General features: G+C 36.8%; 1 long non-coding RNA gene across 1 annotated transcript; it reads left to right on the top strand.

Annotated features, from left to right (window-relative positions):
- The first annotated feature begins 691 nt into the window (after positions 1-691).
- On the top strand, positions 692-1,847 carry LOC146904502 (uncharacterized). Its single transcript, XR_015017580.1, has 3 exons — positions 692-915; positions 1,036-1,122; positions 1,619-1,847. It is a non-coding gene; the product is annotated as an uncharacterized LOC146904502 (long non-coding RNA).
- Positions 1,848-10,278: the final 8,431 nt, after the last annotated feature.

Below are 10,278 nucleotides of genomic sequence, written 5' to 3'. Positions count from 1 at the left end.
GTTGGAACATTGATTCCAACTTACAAAACAATGATATTTGTTTTAGCAATAATGCATCCAACACAAATACCCAACACCTTTGGTGAAGGGGAGCATACATTTGCCACCAAACCATTGCAAAATTGTGATTTGATTGCAAAAACGTGTATAAATATTCACTTTGTTCTTTGAATTTGTGAGAAAGCATTACTATAATCTTTGTTTCAGAATTACAAAAACATAAATGAATGTACTTGTTTTTTTAGTTAGTTTGATCTTTGAATATGTCTTTCAATGGTTAGTTTCGTGATTAAATATGTTTTTCATTAGTCAATTCAATCCATTGAAATTGAAATTACCAACAAAAGACGGACACATATATTTTTGTAATTTTCACACATTCAAAGACAATGGTGATCCACCCAACACAATTAGGGATCAAAACACTTGTTTACACATTTCCCGCCCGACACATTTTTGGTTGTGGTGCAATTCAACCTCGAACCCGTCTTTACTAAGGTTAAGTTATTTTGGCGGTTCAATTGAAGTTTCGACCCTTTTTAAACTGTTCAAAACAATTGAATCATGATGAAGATAACTTGCCGTTGCCGAGGTTTGGTTTTTAAAATATTTGTTACACGAATTTCATTACTTCTAGTTTCGTTCTCATCAACACAACCATTTTTCTAATACTTTGTTTGCCATTTTGCAGATGGAGATGGTGGAAGGAAAGAAGGAAATTGTCCAAACTGGGCAGAATCACCTCCTCTTAATGACAAAAGCAAATCCCTAGTGTTGGTAAACTATTTTAGAACAGCTCCATTTAAGCCAGTCACGTGTCAAGATAATTCTGGTGGACTCATTGACATGTTGCATACTTGTTATGGTGCTGCTGGTAACCGTTGGGCTAATTTTGTTGCTGTTGATTTTTATAAGGTTGATTTAAGCAAATTTTATCCCTAGCTTATTAGTTATTTCTTCTAAATTTGGTTGCTTAAACAAATAAATTTTACTCAAAATCCTTATATTATTTAAATTTTGGTGGTTATAATGCAGAGGAGTGAGGGTGGAGGGTCATTTCAAGCTGTGGACACTCTCAATGGAAAGCTATTGTGTGGATGTGACGATGTTCATACATGTGTGGTAAGGAAATTAACTTAACTCTTAGGCTTTGTTTGCGAGTTTGGAGGGGAGGGGAGGGGAAGGGAAGACTTTGAGGGGTGGAAAATATGAGGGAAAATGAAGAAATCTTTGAAAAATTTAAAAGAGTAGTTTTTTTTAGAGAATGATAAATTAATGTATATGATTACTATATTTTTAATTTTTAAAATAAGATAACAACATAGATTAAATTTGAAGAATTCATATAAACTCTCCAAAACCCCCCAAAACCCTCCTCCAATGCAATTTTTTAGTTCCCCCAAATGAGGAGGGTTTAGTATTATGAAGAAAAGTTAACCTCCCAAAGCCCTCCCCTACCATTTTCCTCTATTTCTTCCACTTGCTCATTCCTTCTTTTCCAAGCCTTCCCCTCACTTCCCCTCCAAACTCGCAAACAAGCCTTAATGTATAATTATAAAGTATTATTATTATAAAGAGTACTAATAACTATGAATTTATGTTGATTATTTAATTTCAGCCTGGATCAACTTCACATGCTTGCTCACCACCATAGAAAGTACAGTGACAAGGGAAACAGCTAGCTGGAAATAATTCAGATGTTTGATTATTATTATAATTTTCAGTGATTGAAATATGAAAGCATTATGCTTTACCATAGAATTATGCATTCATGGTTGTGACACATGATATTAATTTCAATATTCCCAAAATATAAAGATATTTAAAAATTAAAGTTAAATTAAAAATTGTGTCAAGTAAAAGTTTGAATCCAGATGCAATTAGTTTAAATTATTTTTTTATGGAAAAAATGCAATTAGTTTAGGGAATCATGGAATCATAGGGAAGAAGGTCAAAATGATCAACAAAAAAGCAAGCATAGTTCCACTCAAAAGGGAGATGCTCATTGAGATACATCTATAAATGAATTAGATTGATAAAAGATTCATGTTCATATGAATTAGATTGATAAAAGATGATGAATGAGTACAGTGGTGTTCACACATATAGAGATTAGTTGGAGTAACTAACTCTAACTAACTTCTAACCAAAGCTATTAACGCTAGTTAACCTATCAACTAACTATAGTTGATTATTCATACTGTGGTAACCCCCCTCAAACTCAAAATGGGAAAATTCACCAATTTAAGTTAGAAATACAATGAAAAATACAATGATTATTCATATTGAAGTAACTAAATAAAATGGGGGGTAAAACTAGCAAATGACAAAAAACTGATAGGAAATGAGGTAGCCCAGTCCCAATGTTAAATTCTGATTCACCCATAGCCCAAGCCCAATAAAAATAGCAAGGAATTTCAGTACGGTATTGCCAAAGCTCTAAACACAAGAATGAAGGAAAAACACAAGACTGCTGATAGAATGTGCTTTACCAAAAGAGCTTGTACCAAAGGTGTTTTTAAGAAAAACCGCTTTTCCATAATCTGATGCAAAATAACGATTGGTTTAGCCTGTTTTCCGACGAAGAACCAAGAGGCGAAAGGCCTCTCGGCGGAGACGCCGCAAACAGAGCTACACAATCTCACCGGAAGTATGTGAATGGTGAATTCTTTGGACGCTTTAGAGACAATGAAAACAAAGTCGCAAATCTTCATGTTTGGTTCAAGAAACTGCAATTTTTCGTCTTTATGAAGCGAACACAGAATCGTCATCGTCAACGATGTTGTTGGAATAAGTAACAAGAAAACGGGGAAATCTCCCCAATCTTGATGGAAAATCCATCAAATTCTGGTTCAACTACAAGATTGGAAAATGGAGTAATTGGAGACTTAAAACTGCCAAAAACTATGCGATAAGAAGAAGCTGAATTATCCATAACGTGTGTTGAAGCTGTTAGTACTTCATCGTCACCGGAATCTTCATCTTCAACGGATGTTGAATTGGAAGCGGAAGCATCATCGTATCCATCCCTATGGCAGCGCTCTGATACCATGTTATGAATCATGAAATCATAGGGAAGAAGGTCATATTGATCAGCAAGAAAGCAAGCATAGTTCCACTAATGAGGGAGATACTCATGGAGATTCATGTAGAAATGAATTAGATTAATAAAAGATGAATAAGAGAGTACAATGATGATAGTTATTTATAGGTGTGAGTTAGTCTAACTTGAAGGTGAGAAAAACACAAGAAGGGGGGTTGAATTGTGTTTTGGAAAATTCTTCGTTTCTCCTACAAACTGAACACACTGGTCAGAAGCTAAGTGAAACAACTTCTGAAGTGGTAATCAGAATCTAAATGCAGCGGAATAAAACAGAGAGAGAGAAGAAGAACGACATAAAGCAATTATACTGGTTCCTTCCACAATCCGGAAGTAGTCCAGTCCCCCTTGCACTTCCAAGGAGATTTCACTAAGAGTAATATCTGATTACAATTGCTCAAGCACACAAGCAAGTGACTTCCTTTGCTCAAGCACACAAGCAAGAGACCTCCTTTGCTCAAGAACACAATCAAGAGACTTCCTGCTCAAGCACAACTGCAAGAGACTTCTAACTAAACAAAATTACACAGAAAATTGTTTAAGGTTGAACACTTGATATACAATCAGAGGTGCTCACAATACAAATCTGATACAGACTCAATGACTTAAGAATTTCTAAAATGAAACTTTGAGACACAAAAATTCTAAGTGAATGCAGAACAATTTCAGCAGAGGTTTGGCACTTGTAAAAATGTTGTGAGTCTTTCGTTCAGCATTGACAATCTTTAAGTCTTCACTCCTTTATATAGAGGTGTGAAAGAGACGTTGTGAAATTGCCAGCACATCAAAGAGTCGTTGTTGAAGCTTGATCTTTCACCAATGATCTTTTGCCTGATTTGGTTGTTGTCCTATGAAGAACCAATTTGAAATCCATTCCTTATCCAAAGGAACATCTATGCAGGCGAAGCCGTATTCTGGAGCTGTTTTCTTGTCTTGTAGCGTGGACACAAAACAGAGTAGTGGAGAAGGTGGTTGTACAGTTCGTACAAAGTACAATGTCAACGCTTTCGTCCAAAATTGCAAGCACAAGTCATCAAACATCTTTGAAATGACCGTTGCAAGATTCCACTAATCTTTTGTTGTGTTTTCGAATCCAATAGACAGCTTTTGCAGTGATGATTCTTCAATCCTTGAATCTTTTGCAAATCCAGTTGATCTTCAGCTTCTAGTGAAATGACTTCTGATGAGGCAGCTTCTGATAACATGGCTTCTGATGATGCAGCTTCTGAATGATACGGCTTCTGATAACGCAGCTTCTGATGATGTGGCCTCTGGACCTCTTGTCTTCAGGAGCACTATTCTTCAGGAGCACTTTACTAACTTCAGGAGCAGCTTTTCTTCAGGAGCGCTTTTCTCTTCAGGAGCGAGTTGCCTTCAGAATCACTAAGCTTCAATTTTGTTGATTCCTTTTGCTCTTTATTTGCTCATTCAGAACCAATAAATGATGTAACCTTTTTTAATTACGGTCCTGTACACTTGAACAAATATTAGCTAGTCCAATTTACAATTTTTAATACCTTGTTATCATCAAAACTCTTTAAGGTTCACTGTTAAACACATTTTGTTCCAACAATCTCCCCCTTTTTGATGATGACAAACAATAGTATTTAAAATTGATCAATTGTTGTTAATCTAATTAACAAGTTGACTTTGGGGTTCTGAGGTTTGTAAGCTCAGAATATGAGGTTTGTAAGCTCAAACTCCCCCTGAGTCTGATAGTCTTTATGGTGAGGTTTGTAAGCTCCCCCTGAGTTCTATCCAAGTTAATTGAATTCATTTTTCGCGCAATAACAATCTTAGAGCTCAAAATGAAATGAGTTATAGATGAGAAGAGTGGTTCATTTAATTTTATTTGAAATTTGATACTCCCCCTTTTTGATACACCTCTCTTTAGGTAAGACAAAAAGTTATAAGTTTTTCAAAATTTTCAAATATCATTAATGGGGCTGAGAGCCTTTAAATACTATCACATATACTCCTCCTTTTGTCATTATAAAAAAAAAATAATCAAGACAAAAAGATTTGAGAAAAACTCAACAATGAGAGAGTATAACAAAGAATCAGAACCTATAATCTTATCAAGAATATAATCAGAGCATAAATAACTTAGTAAATCAGAGCAATGAATATGTATACGCACAAAAATATCCAGGCAATCATGAATCAGAACCAACTAAGCATGTAGAAGCAGTAAGAAACTTAAGGATAAGAAGTATTCAGAAGCAAGAAATAGAAAAAGATTAAAACAAACAACAAACAAAAATAAACACTAAAGTATGCAACTAAGGTTTGGTTTGTAGTTGTTTCCTCATCTTCTCCATTTCTTCAGTTTGCTTCTTCAACTGTTCTTCGAGAATTTGTTGCTTCTGAAGAAGTTCCAATTCCCTTGCCTTAGCTTCTTGCTGTTGCTGTGCCATCTTCTGCCTCAGAAGCTTGAACATCCTTGCGTCTCTGGTCAAGTATTCCATTTCAGAGAAGAATGGCTTGTTTGCCAGAAGCAGTCTAGGACTTCTAACTCTGAGTCTTTGCTTCAGATTCTCCATTAATCTTCTTACAGAAGCTTCCTTGATTCTGATGCACTTGGCCTTTACAGCTTCTATTACTTCTGCAGCTCTGTTCTGAAGTGATGTCCATGCTTCTTCATATGCATTGGTGAGATCAATTGTCCTTCTTTGATACACCAGATCATGCATTTCAGAAAGGATCTTGAGTAGCTCATTGTCAATATGTTCAGATTCCAGGATGTCTAGTGGTGGTTGTTCAAGGGTTTCAAGATCAGAATCACTAAGAGTAGTGTCTTGAACAATGATGGATTTTGAAATTGTGAGTTGTTCAGCTTGGGTTGAGGATGATGGTTGGTCAGAAGCAGTTTGTGAGTTAGAGGTTGAGGCTTGGACATTGACTTGGGGATTGTCAATTTCCATGGGTGTTGGTTTGGGTAAAGTTTGTTCTGGTTGTTGATTAAGTGGGGAGTTAGTTTCAGTAACAGTTGGGGGTTGTTGTGGTGAAGTTGGTGTTTGGATGTTGAGTTGGGGGTTAATGTTAGCAATTGGTGATTGTGGTTGAGGAGGTGATGTGGGTTTGTGTGTTTCAGGTGGCTGTTGATGGGGGCTTTCAGAACCAACATTTTCAGAAGCAGCTGCTTCTGGAGTTGTTTCAGAGGCTTTCTCTGAGTTGGGTTGGTCTAGAGGTAATTCACCTAAATAGTGGAGAGCAAGATTTTCTAAGACATACGTGTCTTCTTCTTGCTCAGTTGCTTGTGGTGAAAAGGGTGAGATGGGGGTTGAGGTGACTGGAATCTGACATACATTGACATCTTCTGAAGTGGTAGCACCAGGTGCTTTCAGAACCGCTTCTGAAGCTTTAACAGCCACTTCCTTGACTTCTTCAAACTTCTTCTTGAAGAATTCATCACAATGTTCAAGGCCTGAGGCTTTAAGCCTTTCATCCCTATCCCTTCTCTTCTTAGTTTCCCTTTCCTGCTGTTCAGCTAACATCTGAGCAGCTTCTTCATCAGCCTTCTTCTTCATGTCAGAAGTAACTTCCATCATTGGAGTGAAGATTGGCCCAGATGCTTTCTTCTCGTGCTCATTTGTTTTTATCCCATCAAGAGCTTTGTTCAGATGCTCTTCTGTGATGATAGACTCTGATCTGCCCTTGCTTCTTTTCATAGGAATAGAAGCAGCCCCAATTCTCTTCTTCTCCATTATATCTGCTAACTTAAAAGCAGCAATTTCCTTAGCCATTTTGACCTTGGCAGGAGTCAGCTCAACCATAGAGGTTTTCATATCAACAGGTGCCTTTTTCTTCTTCAGCTTGGGCTCAGCTTCTTCTCTTTCCAACTCATCCATAGCTTCATTCAGTTTTTCCTTGTGATAAACTGTTTCAGTTTTCCCCCTCTTTCTTTTAGCATCCTTCTGTTGCTTGCCTTTATCAGTAGCTGCTTCTGATGCAGTAGCTCCCTCGACCTTCTTCTTCATTTTAACAGGAGCAGCTTCTTCCTGAGTGCTTGCATCTTCCTCCAAGACATACTCAGCTACTGATTTAGCCAAGATATCAGGATTACTTTCCTCAAAGATTGAAGGAAAGTCCCTGATAATCTCAGTTTCTGCAGTAGTCATTTCTAACCACTTCTCATCTTCAGGAGTTTCCTTGATTTACCTCATAGAACATAAGCTCCTGCTACTGATAGTCCTTTCAGCAGTAGAGACTTCGAAGCATCTATCAGAAGCACTCCTTGTCTTTTTTAAGAAATCCACCACCCTTCCTTGATAAAAGATCTCAGATAGCAATCTTCCATAGGGCACTTGTTTCCTTCCTCTAACAGTGCCTTCATTTATAGCCCAGCAGAGATGATCCATGACATATCTTGGGAAATTTATCTTATCCAAAATAGCCATGAAGTAAATTGCTAGCTTATGTTGGTTATTGGGTTGATCAGACCATCCTGCTCTTTGAAAGAAGCAATCATTACTGAATTTCACTAACATCCTGTTGTGAATTTTCATTTCAGAAGGCTTAGCATCTTTGTTCCCACCCAGAAGAGTGTTGTAGTAGCCTTTGAGCAGGACATCTTCCTTTTTGACTATTTCCTGAAATCTTCCCTCTGCATTCACTCTACAAGCTTTGGCTATAACATTCTCAGTGATGGTTATAGGAATGCCCATCACTTCAGACCTTATTTCTAAGCTTTCAAAAGAGGTAGGATTCATATCCATGGTCATTTTCCCTTTCTTTGACCCAGTTTGTTTACCTACGACCTTTGCAGGCTTTCCATTGTACACCTCAGCCCTTAACCAGAAATCCTTGACCAAGTTTACATAAGTTGGCCCATTCAGCATCTTGAAATACTCAGATAGCTTCTGAGTATCTACCAAACCTTCCATATCTACTTCGTACTTCTTGAGTGAAGCGAAGTCCACCGGTGATTCTATTTGAACTATTATGGATTTCCATGGAATATCCATAGTCTTCTCTTTGTACACGGACCCTGATTCTGATGCGCCTTGCATGTTTGAAGTAGACTCTGAAACTTTTGAGCTTGATGACGTCATTTGATGATTGAAGAAGATTTGAAAAAGTTGATGATTTTAGGGTTCTAGGGTTGAGAAAATGCGCTTACTTTGCAAAAGGTTTGAGAGCAAATGTGTTTGTTGTGAGTGAGTAGTGTGTGAATTGACAAAGTGTTAAAAGTAAAACGATTGCAATTCAAAAGAGACAAACAAACATAACATTAATGACAAAATTGGGTGCGCGTGAAAGTACTTTTCAAAGCTATTAAATCATTATTGCCCTTTTTAGTTATATACCAATACATACAGGCCACGTCAGAAGTTCACAGAGTAACTACCAAGTTAGTGGGCCAGAAGTTACCGTAAAAAGTAACTCCCAACGTTTACACTAACTCAACTATTCAGAAGCATAAAATCCAGCTTCTGGACTTCAGATGCTGACGTCATCATCAGAAGCGAGTTTTCCTCAGAACCTCAATAAAGAGCTACTGATGGACTACTGCTTCTGAACTAACTTCAGAACCTAAAATCCTATTCAGGAGCAAGAAATCATTTAATCAGACACAAAGTGCATGTCCAAATTTTTCTTTATAAAATCAAATCTTTCAACCGTTAAAGGTTTACTAAATATATCAGCCCATTGATTTTCAGTATCAATGAATTGTATATCTAAAATTCCTTTTTGAACATAATCTCTGATAAAATGGTGTTTGATTTCAATGTGCTTATCTCTTGAATGCAAAATTGGATTTTTAGACAAACAAATAGCAGCAGTATTATCACAATAGATGGGAATATTGTTAGCAGTTATCTGATAGTCTTGCAACTGATGTTTCATCCAAAGTAGTTGTGTACAACAACTTGCAGCTGAAATGTATTCTGCTTCTGCTGTAGACATAGCAATAGTTGTTTGTCTTTTGCTAGCCCAGGATATAAGATTATCACCCAGAAATTGACAATTGCCACTGGTTGACTTTCTTTCAATCCTATCACTAGCATAATCAGCATCACAGAATCCAGTTAGCTTATAATCTAAGGATTTCCTATAAAGGAGTCCAGGATTAGTTGTTCCTTTCAAATACCTGAAGATTCTCTTGATAGCAGTCATATGAGATTCTCTAGGATCTGATTGGAATCTTGCACACAAGCATACACTGAATAAAATATATGGCCTAGATGCAGTAATGTATAACAAAGAACCAATCATACTTCTATACAGCTTCTGATCAACTTTAGCTCCTTCATCTTCTTTGCTTAAGGTGCACGTAGGATGCATTGGAGTGTTCATCACTTTACATTCTTCAAGCTTGAACTTCTTCAGAAGCTCCTTTGTATACTTTGATCGATGAACATAGACTCCATCTTTGCTTTGATTAATTTGAATGCCCAGGAAGAACTTCAGTTCTCCCATCATGCTCATTTCAAATTCATCCTGTACTAACTTAGAAAATTCCTTGCAAAGAGATGCATTAGTAGAACCAAATATTATATCATCAACGTATATTTGCACAACAAGAATATCTTTCCCAAGGATCCTTCTGAAGAGTGTTGTATCAACCTGTCCTCTTTTAAAATCTTTTTTGATTAAGAAATTACTTAGTCTATCATACCAAGCTCTGGAAGCTTGTTTCAAGCCATATAGTGATTTCTTCAGTTTAAAAACATGGTCAGGATATTTAATATCCTCAAATCCAGGAGGTTGTTTGACATACACTTCTTCTTCTATGACTCCATTAAGAAATGCACTCTTGACATCCATTTGATATAATATTATGCCATGATTAACTGCATAGGAAAGAAGTAACCTGATTGCTTCCAATCTTGAAACTGGAGCAAATGTTTCAGTGTAATCAATGCCTTCTTGTTGACTATACCCTTGTGCAACAAGTCTGGCTTTGTTTCTTGTTACTTCTCCTTGCTCATTCAGCTTGTTTCTGAATACCCATTTTGTTCCAATAATGTTCTTGTGCTGAGGTTTGGGTACCAGATCCCACACATCATTTCTTTGAAATTGATTCAACTCTTCTTGCATAGCTAAGATCCATCCATCATCTGAAAGTGCTTCTTCAACTTTTGTAGGTTCAATCATTGAGATCAGTCCAATCATTGATTCTTCTTGTCTGAAGTATGATCTTGTTCTCCTTGGACTATCTTTGTTTCCAATGA

Source organism: Medicago sativa, chromosome 7 (genome assembly GCF_051527215.1).
Source record: "Medicago sativa cultivar Bolivia chromosome 7, Bolivia_mono, whole genome shotgun sequence".
Classification (NCBI taxonomy): Eukaryota; Viridiplantae; Streptophyta; class Magnoliopsida; order Fabales; family Fabaceae; genus Medicago; species Medicago sativa.
The sequence above is the reverse complement of the archived record's forward strand: the minus strand, read 5'-3'. Positions and strand labels throughout refer to the sequence as shown.